The sequence below is a fragment of the Apteryx mantelli genome, chromosome 1, assembly GCF_036417845.1.
Source record: "Apteryx mantelli isolate bAptMan1 chromosome 1, bAptMan1.hap1, whole genome shotgun sequence".
In the NCBI taxonomy this organism is placed as follows: Eukaryota; Metazoa; Chordata; class Aves; order Apterygiformes; family Apterygidae; genus Apteryx; species Apteryx mantelli.
The window spans coordinates 87,746,144-87,762,686 of record NC_089978.1 but is presented as its reverse complement, the minus strand read 5'-3'; the positions used below and the strand labels follow the sequence as shown (position 1 = coordinate 87,762,686).

Here is a 16,543-nt window from a genome sequence, read left to right as displayed (position 1 = left end):
TATGGTTAGCACTGTGTATTTGAATATTCTCTGTAGATGAACGTGTTGTCTCTAAACAGTAGGCATGCTAACTGAATTTCAGGCCTAAACCTTTATAGACCAGATTCTTCTTGGGGATTGGTATTTAGCATATAAAACTTCCAAAGTTAAAGTAGGATTGATTTGTTAATATACTTAATATTTAGGGATAGACTGTATATTTATTTTTCTTGCAATATTTATTATCCATATATTACATAGGCTTTTCAATGTGTTTTTGATGTTTTTTGTCATATGAAACAGGATAAGCATGGAGAAAGTAAATAATAAAAGAAACCTGTGTCTAAACATGCTAGTCAGTGTGTTAGTTTGAAACCAAAGCCCACTGTGTGAGAAATCTGTTTAATCTCTTCCTGAGAGGCTGGGCTGGCAGCCAGCTCTCCTGCAGGAGGTGTGCTGCTGTTGACGAGCTGTGTCGTCAGGTAAAGGAGTTACAGGAGGAAGTTAGTAGGCTGCGCAGCATCCGAGAGGATGAGCAAGAGATAGACAAGGTATTCTCAGAGACCATACAGCTCCAGGAGTCCTAACCCCCCACAGCAGTGGAGTTGCCAGAGGGCTCTGTGCCATGTGAAACGGTACATTGTGACACCATAGAAGAAGGCTGGAAACTGGTCACTGCTCGTGGGAGGAGAAAGGCTCCTACTCCTCCCGAAGACTTGCAGCTGAAGAACAGGTTTAGTGCCCTCCAGGATGAGGAGGACATGGGCATGGCTGCAAGGGAAGTACCTGGGACAACAGACCCTGTGCCCTGCCGGAACGCCCGGAAGAAGTGGCGGGTGATTGTTGTGGAGGACTCCCTGCTGCAGGGGACGGAGGCATCTATCTGCCGACTAGACCTCATGTCTGGAGAGGTTTGTGGCCTGCCGGGGGCTCGTGTGAGAGATGTCGTGCAAAGACTGCCAAGGCTAGTCCATGCTTCAGACTATTACCCACTGCTGCTCTTCCATGTGGGCGCCAATGACACCAAGGGCAAACTGGAGACCATCAAGCAGGACTTCAGAGCTCTGGGGATGGTGGTCAAGGGTCTGGGAGCCCAGGTCATCTTCTCCTCAATCCTGCCAGTGAGGGGGATGGATGAGAGGAGGAGGAGATGGACTTTCCAGGTTAACGACTGGCTGCGCCACTGGTGTTGGCAACAGGGTTTTGGTTTCTACGACCATAGGACCCTGTTTGAAGATCGACAACTGATGGGGAGAGATGGGATCCACCTCATGAGGCGGGGCACGTGGATCTTTGCCAACAGGTTGGCCAACCTGGTAAGGAGGGCTTTAAACTAGGAAGGATGGGGGAAGGGGAGAGTTATAGTGACAGGGTAGTTGGCAAAAGACAGCTCAAGTCGGGATGCCTCCAGCAGGTGAATGCAGCCAGGGAAGTGCGCATGGGATGTGGCTATGGAGGATCCTCTTGCATCCCTCCTGGGAAACCTGCATGCTCGATCGCCTCTCTGAAATGCCTGTACACCAATGCATGCAGCATGGGGAACAAACAGGAAGAACTAGAGATGTGTGTGCGGTCGCAGGGCCATGATCTCATTGCCATTACAGAGACATGGTGGGATAGCTCTCATGACTGGAGTGCTGTCATGGATGGCTACGTGCTTTTTAGGAAAGACAGGCCAGGAAAGCGAGGTGGTGGAGTTGCTCTTTATGTGAGAGAGCAACTGGAATGTATGGAGCTGTGCCTAGGGGTGGATGAAGAGCGAGTCAAGAGCTTATGGGTAAGGATTAAAGGGCAGGCTAGCATGGGTGACACTGTTGTGGGTGTTTACTACAGGCCACCTGATCAGGAAGAGGAAGTCGATGAGGCCTTCTACAGACAGCTGGAAGTAGCCTCACGATCCCAGGCCCTGGTTCTCATGGGGGACTTCAGCCACCCCGATATCTGCTGGAAAGACAACACAGCTAGGCTCAAACAGTCCTGGAGGTTCCTGCAGAGCATTGGTGACAACTTCTTGACACAGGTGGTGGAGGAACCAACAAGGAGAGGTGTGCTGCTGGACCTCGTACTAACAAACAAAGAAGGACTGGTGGAAGGTGTGAAGGTCAGGGACAGCCTTGGCTGCAGTGACCATGAGATGGTGGAGTTCAGGATCCTGCGAGGAGGAGGCAGGGCGCTAAGTAGGATCGCAACCCTGGACTTGAGGAGAGCAAACTTTGGCCTCTTCAGGGACCTACTTGGAGCAATCCCACGGGTTAGGGCCCTAGAAGGAAGGGGGGTCCAAGAGAGCTGGTTACTGTTCAAACATCACTTCCTCCAGGCTCAAGAGCGGTGCATCCCTATGAGCAAGAAGTCAAGCAAAGGAGGTAGGAGACCTGCATGGCTGAGCAAGGAGCTCCTGGCAAAACTCAACCAGAAGAAGGAAGTCTACAGAAAGTGGAAAGGGGGACAGGCCACTTGGGAGGAATATAGGAACGTTGTCAGAGTATGCAGGGATGTGACGAGGAAGGCTAAGGCCCGTTTGGAATTAAATCTGGCGAGAGATGTCAAGGACAACAAGAAGGGCTTCTTCAAATACATCAGTAGCAAGAGGAAGACTAGGGAAAATGTGGGCCCTTTGCTGAATGGGGTGGGTGCCCTGGTGACGAAGGATGCAGAGAAGGCAGAGTTACTGAATGCCTTCTTTGCGTCAGTCTTTACTGCCCAGGCCAGCCCTCAGGAACCCCAGACCCTGGAGGCAAGAGAGAAAGTCTGGAGGAAGGAAGACTTTCCCTTGGTCGAGGAGGATTGGGTTAGAGATCATTTAAGCAGACTTGACACCCACAGATCCATGGGCCCTGATGGGATGCACCCACAAGCGCTGAGGGAGCTGGCGGATGTTATTGCTAGGCCACTCTCCATCATCTTTGAAAGGTCATGGAGGACAGGAGAGGTGCCCGAGGACTGGAAGAAGGCCAGTGTCACCCCAGTCTTCAAGAAGGGCAAGAAGGAGGACCCAGGGAACTACAGGCCAGTCAGCCTCACCTGCATCCCTGGAAAGGTGATGGAGCAGCTCATCCTGGAGGCCATCTCCAAGCATGTGGAGGACAAGAAGGTGATCAGGAGTAGTCAGCATGGCTTCACCAAGGGGAAATCATGCTTAACCAATCTGATAGCCTTCTGTGATGGAATGACTGGCTGGGTAGATGAGGGGAGAGCAGTGGATGTTGTCTACCTTGACTTCAGCAAGGCTTTTGACACTGTCTCCCAGAACATCCTCATAGACAAGCTCAGGAAGTGTGGTTTAGATGAGTGGACAGTGAGGTGGATTGAGAACGGGCTGAATGGCAGAGCTCAGAGGGTTGTGATCAGTGGTGCAGAGTCTAGTTGGAGGCCTGTAGCTAGCGGTGTCCCCCAAGGGTCAGTACTGGGCCCAGTCTTGTTCAATTTCTTCATCAATGAGCTGGATGAAGGAACAGAGTGCACCGTCAGCAAGTTTGCCGACGATACAAAACTGGGAGGAGTGGCTGATACCCCAGAGGGCTGCGCTGCCATTCAGAGAGACCTGGACAGGCTGGAGAGGTGGGCAGAGAGGAACCTCCTGAAGTTCAACAAAGGGAAGTGCAGGGTCCTGCACCTGGGGAAGAATAACCCCATGCACCAGTACAGGTTGGGGGTTGACCTGCTGGAAAGCAGCTCTGCGGAGAAGGACCTGGGAGTGCTGGTGGACACCAAGTTAAGCATGAGGCAGCAATGTGCCCTTGTGGCCAAGAAGGCCAATGGTATCCTGGGGTGCATTAGGCAGAGCATTGCCAGCAGGTCGAGGGAGGTGAGCCTCCCCCTCTCCTCAGCCCTGGTGAGGCCGCATCTGGAGTACTGCGTCCAGTTCTGGGCTCCCCAGTGCAAGAGGGATGTGGCACTACTGGAGCAAGTCCAGCGAAGGGCTACAAAGATGATTAGGGGACTGGAGCATCTCTCTTAGGAGGAAAGGCTGAGAGAGCTGGGCCTGTTTAGCTTGGAGAAGAGAAGGCTGAGAGGAGATCTTATCAACGTGTGCAAGTATCTGAAGGGAGGGTGTTGAGAGGATGGGACCAGACTCTTTTCAGTGGTGCCGAGCGACAGGATGCGAGGCAACGGGCACAAACTGAAACACAGGAAGTTCCATCTGAACATGAGAAAAGGCTTTTTCACTGTGAGGGTGACAGAGCACTGGAACAGGTTGCCCGGAGAGGTGGTGGAGTCTCCTTCTCTGGAGATATTCAAAACGCGTCTGGATGCAATCCTGTGCAATGTGCTCTAGGTGACCCTGCTTGAGCAGGGGGTTTGGACTAGATGATCTCCAGAGGTCCCTTCCAACCTCAGCGATTCTGTGATTCTGTGATTCTGTAATTTATTCTGGGCTCTCAATTCTTAAAGAATTTAGCACAGTTTTTCACAGGCAGGAAAAATGCCATATTTGGAGCCAGAGGGCAAATTGCTCCCAAACTTGAAGTCCTTGCATCAATAGCTTGGGATCAGTACAGCCTCCAACAACAGCCACCAGCATTTTCTGACCTTAGGACTTCTGACCTGTTTTCCCTCAAACTTGCATGTGAACTGAACTCTTTTGGCAATGCAGCACTTCATCCAGGGTAGCTATATCCTGGCAAAGCTGTAGGCAATAGAGAAATGGATCTTATGGTGGAAACTGCTGGAGAGGGGCGCTGGGAAATGCTGTGCACATGCTGAAAAGGTACAGAGTCGCCATTATAGCTGCTGTAAATAACCTGTACCTACTGTACTGTTACAAGCTAAAAGGAAAATATGGGTGAGTTATCGCAGCAAAAAAACACCATTCGGGGGCTTTTGTTTGAATTCACTACCTGCTACGGATGACTTTTACACTTGTCCCAGCATTAAATTTTTGTTTTAGCTCTAGATGCTGTCAGAAAAACCCTGAGTATTAGAGAGCAAAACCCATCTATATCTGCCTCAATTAACTGCCATGTTCTAGTGAGAGCATTGCTGTACCTCAAGCTCACGCTGTTTCTTTCTCTCTTCAAACTGCAACCTCAGCTGCAACTCTTCCAAAGCAGCTCTGTACATTGCATCTTGGGCATTCTGGAGCTCAACGATCTGATCAAAACCAGCCCGAAGCTGGTTGAGAGGTACCTGTGAGATCGTACAACAGCAGAACATTGAGGAGAGTTCTACAGTGAAAGAGACTCTTCGGAACATGCAAAAATTTAATCTTTTTAAGCACAGCCAGACAGGCTGCTTTGCAGGGCCCCAGGTCAGCTGCTGCCTGAGAATGCAGCTTCTCAGGACCAAAAGCAACTGGCTCACATCATTGCAGCAAGTTTTATAATCAGCACCCATGTGTGCGTGCAGGGACTAGGTACAAAGCCTACCACAAGTCTTATATCAGAGGGGGAAAAATGACTTTTCCCGGTGTTCCTGTAACATAACAGAGGAGAACTGCTAACCCATGAGCCAAGATCACAAAAGCTACAGCTTAACGCAAAGGTAACGACTTACCCTGGAGTCACTATCCAGCAAGCACCGAGCGATGATTGTGTCCAGAAAAACCTCATGAGCCGCAATGATGTGATCCAAGTCCTGTGCTTGTCGGACCTTGTTCCAGAGTTCATCCCACGAACATTCAAGTACCTGGAGCAATGATTCGGGATGGGGCTATTTTGATTTGCTAGATGACAAGCTCTTTGAAATTTAACACACACAACACGCACAGCATATTAGAAGTGCTTCTTTTTTAAGCAACCAACTGGGTGGATAAAGCGTACCTCAAACGTAATGTAATACTGCATTTGATGAATGAAATGGACCATTTCTGATGCCCGAACGTGACACTGATGCAGCACCCCAGAAAGCTCTGTAAAAAATTCAAAGAGATGGTATGTTAAAGACCAAAAGGACAGTGATAGCCATCAAACCAGCTTGGCAATGTTTTTTTTTTTGCCAAACGGAGTACCCCACAAAACAGCCACTAAACTTGGATGGTAACTGCAATACTGGCTGGTAACGCAAGACCAAAGAACTTTGCGCAATGAACTTCTTGAAAACAGAGCCAAAGACGATGCTGGCTGTGTGATCAGACAGCGCTGAAAACCTGCGGAGCATCACAAGAGAAGACGACCCTTGCAGTCCCCCAAGAGACCAAAATACAGTGAATGCTGCATGCACTCTTTGGTAGAAAGTCTAAGACTACAGATCCACAGTTGCTTCTTCTTTCACTCTCCTCAGATCTCTTGCAACGAGCCTTCAAAGACAGAGGTAGCATAATCTGCATTACTTAATTACACTGAGACCAAAATGGAGGATGGCTGTGACGGGACTGGGCAGTTCATGACTCAGGTGTTCCAGGCTCCGTTCCTCATGCCACCACAGAGGCACAGGGGCAAGTCATCCTGACAGCCTCAGCTGCTCACCTGTAGAAGAGGGTATGGTATCTCTGTTGCAGAAGGGTAGGCTCAAGAAAACCAGCAATGGCATAATTCTCCAGTATGTGCATATTCAACGTTCTGGAACTAGGCGGTTGTCTGGGGAGAGGAAGACCTCTCTCTCGACAGCTGCCAAACGGATCGTGCTGCTGTAGACGAGCACACGAGACTGCTACAGAAGGAATGCTGCCTTTTCATATGCTGCGATGTTACAGAACCATACGCTGCGCTGAATGATAGACCAACAAGCTCCTCTGTTCTTCATTCCTCACACCTTTGCAGGAAGACTGCCTCCAACATATTGTGTTGCATCAACTTGAAACAGGGTCAATGAAAATAACTTCCCGGGTTGGCCAAAGAGCAGAAATTCCTTAACATTGGTGATGAGAGGGTATTTGTATTCCTTCTTCAGATTACTGACACGAAAAGAGCAAGCTTGACCTTACTGCCTGTAATTCCTCCTTTAAAGGATTAAAATCCCAGGTGTTCATATGGTTTGGGAACGGGGAATAAAGCTATCCTAGAAAGAGAACGCGACCTCTAGGGAGTGGACAAAGTCCCTCCAGCTGCTCCTTCCATCCCTCCAGCCAGAAGCCAGACCATGTCTTTGCCAACACACTCCCCTTCCTTGGGGGTACACACCCAGAGAAGCCCACGCTGGCCTCCTTCCGACAGCAACAGCTATAAGGGCCTGGCCAGCATCCTAAACAACGGTGGTGTTTAACGTGCAGCCGAAACGGAAGGTGGTGAGCAACGGAGCTTTTATCTGCAAACAACTGCTCCACGGCAAAGCACAAGAAATGCCTCCCGGCAGGGGGAAATAGGAACAAAGACCAAACTTCCTTCTGAGAAAAAACAAAGCCCTCACAATGGGAGATGCTTGCAGTCTGAAAACTGCGGGGTGAGGAAAATAAGATTGGTTACCTGCCCCCTCGTCTCAAAGGAGTCCAAAAGGGAGAACAGCAAAACACGCTGGCTTGGAGTCAGAGAAGCGCTCACCGGGGACAGAGAAATGACAGCAAAGTAAATGCCACTTCCCGGGAACAGGAGGGAAACGGAGTCATGCCAAAAAGTCCCACAGACCAGCTCTGTGAATCGGAGCAGCCTCAACAAGAGCCTCTTTCCCAGCCGCCTCCAGAGGCAGAGGCGTTCTTTGCCTCCTCACGTCTAACTAAACCCACAGCAAAGTGCCTCAGAGCTGAAGAGCAGCCTTGGACTCTGCAAATAAGGAGGCAACAAGCTCTGAGAAGAAACAAATACTGTGCCAGCGCCTGCATGTCCACGCTTTGTTCCAAAGCCACCTACTTGCCATTGGAAACTTGGGTCCTGCAGGAAGAGAAGTATTTGCACCTCTGGCATCTTAAACTCGTGTCCAGGCGGACAATTCACGTCCACGCCTGGGAAGGGACGGAACCCACCTGCGTGCTAGTTATGGCCGGTCTTGCAGAAGAGAGCCCTTCACGCTCCTGTGACGTCATTGTAGAAGTCGGGGGCCGCACAAGCTGAACCATGAGTAAAGACAGAAATGCCTCCCTGCCTGTGCACATTCTTCTGGGCCACTGATTCTTTCCTCTGAGACCTTTCCTGCCTCCCCTGCCCCCAAGCTTTTGTGACTCAGAAATCACTCAACATCACCTTGAATGGACAAGAGGAAATGTAATCAACGCACTTTGCCTGGAAGAGCTTGTGCTTAAGCCCCAGGGTCCGTGCTTCTGCTAGGAAACCCAGGGGCAGGTGGCTGGGCAGACTCAGCTCTGCTGCTCCACCGCAGCCCACGAATCCCAGCCCTACCAGGAGGTGTGAAAAATGCAGGAAGCTCCCTGCCCTTCCGTTCTCTTTCCTGCCCTTCCCAAAGGTGCTGTTCCCCTGATCACCAGGGCCACAAACAGTCACTCCTGCCTTAGAGAGGGACACCTACAGGCCAATACCTTATTGCCAAGACTGCAAGCCATCAGTTGACTACACCACGAGTGTGCCAGCTCTTCAAAGGACACAGCACAAAGGTGAGGGTTTTACCTGCACCAATGTTGGGCACCCCCGTGCTCGTAGCCAAAAGAGTTAAGGAAGAAGTAGACGATTTGCTTACACTACTCGAGGGAAAGGCAAGCAAAGAGCTTGCGTATTCGCCACTCCCATCAGGAACAGAGCAGCAATGGCCGGAGAAGGGAAGCTCTGCAGCCAGTCAAGGAGTTCCTGCTTGGGGATTTCTCTTAAGAGGCACATGGCTGAAAACACCCGGGATGCGGGCCTCTAGTAGCTGTGGTACTGTAACACCAAAGCTGTGCAAAACTCATACAAGCAACACTAAACATGGACACTGACGTTTCCGCTTTACCCCTCTACTCCCACCAGCCCAAAAGGTCCCAATTCTAAACACCTAGATCCATCTTGGTAAACGTTGCCATGCCACAAAGAAGTGTATCCCTCCGGAGCTAGAGTTACTGAGAGACGTGCAGCTCGGTCCGAAAAGGCAAGCCTGAGTCAGCACCCATGCTCAGAGATTCTACGATCTTCTCAGCTCAGAAGTGCCACCTGAAGGTCCCAAGCCCTTCTGAGCACACCAGAGCCGCTACACTGCACACCTTCCACTTCCTTCTCCAACAGCTGCTCCTCCTAGCTGAGCCTCTTCTGCTCTGCTCGGAACTAAGCCAGAGCACCGGCAATGCGGGAGGGGAAAACACCCAACTTGGGAAGGCTTGTTACTTGCAGCACAGGAGAAAGGGAAACACAGGGGACAGTGGGAAGGCCTCAAGGAGGCTGAACAAAAGGGAACGGAGAAGGACCGGGCAGTAGGAGGCAGCTTCCCTCTCTCTCCTGCTCCCTCTCCTATTCAGCTTCAGAAAGGTCTCTTTTGAAAGCTGCTCTCCCTGCCTCAGAGCCAGCCTGAGTCGAGGCTACAGTTTTTCCTCCCCCGCCAGGAGTGCATCTTTCAGGCCGTAGCATGAAGTTATACATAGAAGAGCTAGAGTGTGCTACCTGGTGTAGTCTTAAGACAGGGTTGTTGAGAAAAGTAATGGTAAGCACAAGGAGGGAACGCTGGTGGAGGGAAGGTGAAATGCGTACAAGGAAAATAGACCTGAGCACTTCTTTTATGCCATGCTGAACCTTAATGCTCTACACCGAAAGGAATGTATATTCAAAGTGCTCAGGTTTCGCAGAGTTGCCACTGTGTGGATTATTCGTTTCTATCTTAAACATACAGAAAACAATCTCTATCCAACTCTTCTACCTGCTCCATTCTGAACTTGCAGTTAGGAAACTCGACGTTTTCTCTGACGTCAAAACTAGAACCCTGTGATGCAACAAAGCTAGGCATAAAAGAGATTGTGTTACAGAAAAGTAAAGGCTACAGAGGCAACTAAAATGTTATATTGCCTCAGTTTCCCTTCTTTATTTATCTTCTGTCTTCAAATCAAGAAGGATACTGAAGCTTAATTTATTAAGCATCCATAAAGCAGTATGTTTTAGATGAAAACCCGTTTGATGAAGAATACGTAATGTGTATAAGCAGCAGCTGGAAAGCCAACGAAGTCACAGAGCTTCGCATGGGCTGAGCCATGTACCCAGAAGATCTCCATCGTATGATTGGGATCTGTCAACAATAAAAGGACAAAACATCTACAGACTTGGCTGGCACCTTCTTCTGTTACACTCCATGACTGAACTTTACTAATCCTTAAAGCACACTCTGCTAATTTGTTAGATGTAAATTAGAAAGTGCAGTCTACAAAAGTAAAATGACTTTAGCTGTATTATGACAGTGTTCCTACTGCTTGGCTCTTCCACAAAAACACCTGCCTTGAAAACAGTCACTTCACTGCTTGCTTTCTTCTTTCCAGAGAAGAGCTCCACAAGTGACCTGGGGAGCTCGACATGAAGAGGGGAGGGTGGGAAGGCACACAAGCCAGCCTCACAAAGTCCAGCCTCCGGTGCCAGGAGGCACGTCTGGTGCTGATGATAGCAAACTGGGAGGAGTGGCTGATACCCCAGAAGGCTGTGCTGCCATTCAGAGAGACTTGGACAGGCTGGAGAGGTGGGCAGAGAGGAACCTCCTGAAGTTCAGCAAAGGCAGGTGCAGGTTCCTGCACCTAGGGAGGAATAACCCCAGGCACCAGTACAGGTTGGGGGTTGACCTGCTGGAAAGCAGCTCTGCGGAGAAGGACCTGGGAGTGCCGCTGGACACCAAGTTAAGCATGAGGCAGCAATGTGCCCTTGTGGCCAAGAAGGCCAATGGTATCCTGGGGTGCATTAGGCAGAGCATTGCCAGCAGGCTGAGGGAGGTGAGCCTCCCCCTCTCCTCAGCCCTGGTGAGGCCGCATCTGGAGTACTGCGTCCAGTTCTGGGCTCCCCAGTACAAGAGGGATGTGGCGCTACTGGAGCAAGTCCAGTGAAGGGCTACAGAGATGATTAGGGGACTGGAGCATCTCTCTTAGGAGGAAAGGCTGAGAGAGCTGGGCCTGTTTAGCTTGGAGAAGAGAAGGCTGAGAGGAGATCTTATCAACGTGTGCAAGTATCTGAAGGGAGGGTGTTGAGAGGATGGGACCAGACTCTTTTCAGTGGTGCCGAGCGACAGGACGCGAGGCAACGGGCACAAACTGAAACACAGGAAGTTCCATCTGAACATGAGAAAAGGCTTTTTCACTGTGAGGGTGACAGAGCACTGGAACAGGTTGCCCCGAGAGGTGGTGGAGTCTCCTTCTCTGGAGATATTCAAAACCCGCCTGGACGCGATCCTGTGCAATGTGCTCTAGGTGACCCTGCTTGAGCAGGGGGTTTGGACTAGATGATCTCCTGAGGTCCCTTCCAACCTCAACCGTTCTGTGATTCTACAGCAGTCATATTTAGTGAACCTAGTAACATCCAGTCCCTTTTATCTTTGCTAGATGTCCTTTCCCTAATTGTTCATGAGTTTATCACACTGTAGTTTCATTGCGTTCCTACAAAGAAAAATAATTTATTTCTAAGTTGTAATAAGAGAGTGGTAGGAATTCATGTGGAAAAAATAAATATTGTAGTGCTTGAAATATTAAGAATGTTCATAGGTTTCCTCTGTTAGGGTGGATTGTTAACTGTTTCAGTATATGACTGAATATCAGTGATTCCAGATTGACCAGCTTTTGTTTTGTTTTTTACTTTCTTTTTGTTTATCAGTATTATAATGAATATTGCAGTCAGACTGTTGCAGGCAGACTGACTACCCCAGGACTCTTCAGAGGCATTCAGATTCACTTGTTGACAGCCTACTATAAGTCTTAGGCAGGGTCTTCCTTTGTCAACATGTATAGCTTTTGAAGTTCAACAGATTTATTTCTTTAAGTTTGTTTTTGCCAACCTTGGATGTTAAAATTCCCAAGCACAACAAGAATACTTCCAGCAATGGCAATTTATGATGGGTTCCTGTATTTTTGTCGTCATCTTATAATTGACTTGACTTTGCTACAACCTTGAACACTTTTGTGTAAACTTCAGATTTTTTTTAAAATGTTTTGATCTCGTCATCTGATTTTTACAAAAATAACTATTCGGACTCTCTCTCTCTCTCTCTCTCGCACACGCCAACGCCTGTGTAACTTTTTGAAACACCCTGTCATTAGTGTGCAATACCAACATGTTTTGGGGAGGGGGGGTGTCCTTTAGTGGTATTTTCACAACTCCCTTGTTTTTTTTACAACAAGGCTTTTTCCTTTGTAAAATTATATTGATCATCCTGTTAGGATATTATATGTTTCAAAAAGGCTTTAAGGTGAGTAACTACTTGGACTTATGGCTCATAGACTCTGTGTTGGATTTTTACTTTATTCGTATCATGTGGTTTTGTAAACATGCTTTGTAATAGATTCATTTAGTATTATTTACAGTCATAGTCATTATAACTGCAAGATATCTCTTGCAGATGAAAGGAAATTGCATGTGTGTTCCTGTCTCATTCAAAGCCCATGCATTTTTTTCCTTGTGGGTTTTTTTTGTTTGTTTTGCTACTATTAATTCCATATTAAGATTAAATCTTGGTGATTTAATTGTGAGCCCTCAGCAGGCTGTTTCCCAAGTTTACTTCACTATGAGCAGTTAGCTACATCTGGGATATTGAGGAAAATTGTTCCTGAGGAAAAAACTATCTGAAAAGAAAACCGAATGTGCCTACACTGAAACAGAGCCCTGTGAACGGCCACTACAAAAAAAAGTGATTATCAAAGAAAATAGTTCATACAGTTATCATGCTAAAAATATCTGTCTTATAGTTTGTATCTCACAACGAATGAAATTAAACCTTAAATTACTACTGAGGAAGGACTGACAAAAATGTGTTGTAAAACCCAAGCACGCTTGCCTCTTCTGCTTGTGCTGTTCTTTCAGGCCTGTCATGAGTCTTGCAGCTCTTTTGCCAGTGACGTTTCACAGTGTTTGGAACGTTTTATTTAGGTCCCCAAATCAAGCCTTCTACTGCTTGTGTAGGCATATTTCTGCAGGGCCCCCTTGACTGTGGGGGAGCTGTGTTTTCATTTAATCTTAGTGATGCTCTGATATTGTGATATGATATGATGTGATGACAGTAATCAAAAACTTGGCAAAAGTTTTTTCTGAACACATTTGCTCTTAAGAGCGCAAGCACCACAACGTGACATTCTGAGAACAAAACTGTGTTTACAAAACAATGATAGTTTGACCTGGGCGTATCCCTAATTTAACAGAATAACAACCTTTTTCCTACTTCTAACACTTTTTCCCCCCCCAGACCATTTGGCTTTGCATTCTTTCTACTCTGCTTCTATTATCCCTTTGTAGTCTAGAACTATATTTTCTTTCCACAAACTTTACTTTTTTTTTTTTCTTGACTTCTGCTCTCTAGCACTGCCCGTCTTACTCGTCAAAATCCCTTCTTCAGCCCTTAAATCTTTATAACCAGGCTTTTTCCTCTCTGCTTGAACTCCTCACTCTGCTGTTACTGATGCTGTCCTGCGCCCATGTTCTCATTATAGGAGTAAATGTGAAAAATTATTCTCGTGAAGAAAATCCCTCATTTTGTGATAGGTGATAATTTGTTACATCAACTCGTGAAGTGATTTTACCATGAAACTAGGCACTAAGTACGGGCTATCACCACAATGATTGTACTGAGCCAGCAGAGCGATATTGTATTGTGAAATGTATGCGCGCGACCTGAAGGGCACCACGCACAACGCAGAGGAAGACCCCAGCTTTCATCCCGACCCCCCCCCCCCCCCAGCAACAGCCGGCGCAACCACAGAAGTTGCAGGCATATAAGGGGACTGTGAGCGGGGGGATTGCGCGCGCCGTTGGTGGAGCAGGAGACTCCCCGGCCGCCCAGCGCTGTTTTGCTTACTTGTGACTTGCTCAATTACTCTATTAAATTGGAGTTTATGCAACCCGGCCCGAGTGGTTGTCAATTTGTCGCGTTTACCTATAACAATTTGGTGCCGTGACTCGGATGCAGGCTTCCCTGGTTTCGGGACTCTGACTCAGGGGAGGCGCCCCATCCCGTCTTCGGATGGCCCCTGAGTGGGTAGTTCCCCTACCAGAACCTGTATTTCCGAACCCTAAATCAGGACAAGTAAGCAAAAGAACTGCAGTACCCCAGAAACTTTGTGCACGAAGATCCGAACGAAGACTCAGGACTGAGTGAGTATATGTATGTGGTTCCGTTCGGTTGGGGTGGGATCCCCGGAGCACGTCTGAGTGAGACGTCCCCAAGGGACGAAGCGAGTGCGGACCCTACAGTCGTGCGGTTCCCATTGTCCGCGAGGGCGTGGGCCACGACCTAGGGGAGCGATTGAGCGTGTGTGTGTGTGTGTGCTCCGGAAGATGGGACAGAAAAAGAGCAAGTCTTCTGATCCCATAGAGGGCTTTACAGTCGATAGCCCTTTAGGATTAATGATTAAGTATTGGAACGATTGGCCCTCCCGAAAAGGCAAAAGTCGAGAGAAAATGGTACATTACTGCATGCAAGTATGGGGTGGGAAGCAGATTAGAAGAGACCCCCTTTATTGGCCAATATACGGGTCTTTTGAAAATTGGATATGTCAGGCCCCAAATATATATGTGAATTCAAAGGAGCCCTTTAGTTTAGAAGAGAGTGAGTATGCTAGTTTATGGATAAGACCAGATACTCGGACCATGATATTTACCCTGAAAGAGAAGGGTTCGAGGAAGAAAAGCAAAATATTGGAGGAACTTCCCATTTCTCCTCCCCCCTATATTCCCTCAGCTCCAGCTCAAAACCCAACACCAGTCCCTCCTCGTAGCCCCTCTCCAACGACCCCAGACCGGGATCTAGACCCTCCTAGTTCCCCAGAAGAAACCCGAAGGGTCACGAGGAGTCAAACGAGGGGAGGTGGGCGACCTGATCAGCTGTACCCCTTGCGAGAACTCCCCATGGGAGGACCGCAACCAGGGATGGGTTTTGTGTCCGTGCCCCTGAGTTCAGGGGATGTACGGGATTTCAAGAAAGAAATGGGGAATTTATTAGAAGACCCTTTAGGGGTGGCTGAAAAACTAGATCAGTTTTGGGGTCCTAGCCTTTATACATGGGAGGAATTACAATCCATCTTAAGCATATTATTTACAGTGGAAGAAAGGGAAATGATCCGTAGGGCCAGGATGCGGATTTGGGATCAACAGCACCAACAAGGTCCCGCAGCAGATATCAAATGGCCCACCCAACGGCCGGACGGGGACAATCAGAATGCTGAGCATCGGACACATGTCCGATCTAGGAACCATAATAGTTCAGGGAATCAGGGAATCTGTTCCCAGGGGGCAAAATATTAATAAGGCCTTCATGGAACAACAAAAAAGGGACGAGACACCAACAGAATGGCTTGAGAGAGTTAGGAAAAACCTGCAACTTTATTCCGGGGTAGACCCCAGTACCCCTGTGGGACAGGCTCTATTGAAAACACAGTTTGTAGCAAAGGCCTTTCCAGATATCAGAAGGAAGTTAGAGAAGTTAGATGATTGGCAAGATAGAGGACTGGACGAATTGCTGAGGGAAGCTCAGAAAGTGCATGGGCGAAGGGATGAGGAAACTCATCGGCGACAGGCAAAGATTCTGGTGGCAGCAGTCCGAGAAGGACAGAGAGGGATCCAGGCGCAACCCCCTAGGTCGTATAACGGACCTAAAAGAAAGCCACCTCACCAAGAAGGACAACCCAGAGAAGTCGTGACGAGGGACTTGAGGCAGGTTGAGTGTTTTTATTGCCAGAAGAAAGGGCATCTGAAGAGGAATTGCAGGAAGCGAATGCAGGATGAGCAAATGTTCCAAGAAGATTAGGGGGGTCAGGGGCTCTATCTGCTGGGGACTCATAAAGGAACCGAGCCCTTGATAAAATTGAAATTAGGTCCCCAGCGACAAGAAGTAGAATTCCTTGTGGATTCTGGGGCAGAAAGATCTACTGTCCAAACGGTACCCTGGGGGTGTAAACCATCCCCAGAGAAATTGCAAGTGATAGGAGCTAAGGGAGAACCCTTTAAGGTCCCAGTAATTAAAAATGTGAAAATAGAATCAGAATCTCGATTAAGTGTTGGATCCTTTTTATTAGTTCCCGAAGCTGAGTATAATTTACTGGGCCGAGATATGATGGTTGAATTAGGAGTCAATTTAGAAGTAGAGAGTCAAGAATTAGTTATAAAAATATGCTCCCTTACTATTGAAAATGAGGCCAAAATCAATCCTGAAGTGTGGTATACCCCAGAGTCAGTAGGGAAACTAGATATTGCTCCTTTTGAAGTGAATATACAGAATTCAGAAATCCCTGTTAGAGTCAAGCAATATCCAATGTCACAGGAAGGGAGGCAAGGACTCCAACCAGTAATCCAGAGGCTGATAAATCAAAAGTTACTGGAGCCTTGTATGTCTCCCCATAATACCCCCACAATACCCGTAAAGAAATCAGACGGTACTTATAGATTGGTACAAGATTTAAGAGAAATAAACAAAAGAACAATTGCCAGGTTCCCAGTTGTAGCTAACCCCTATACCATACTTAGTCAGCTGTCACCTGAGGCTAAACGGTATACGGTTATAGACCTGAAAGATGCATTTTGGGCATGCCCCCTTAAAGAAGAATGTAGAGACTTTTTTGCCTTCGAGTGGGAGGACCCAGATACCCATAGGAAACAGCAACTCCGAT

General features: G+C 48.1%; 1 protein-coding gene across 1 annotated transcript in view; it reads left to right on the top strand.

Moving 5' to 3' along the window:
- Positions 1–16,543, top strand: part of MAP3K15 (mitogen-activated protein kinase kinase kinase 15) — an 87,085-nt gene that overhangs the window by 50,649 nt on the left and 19,893 nt on the right.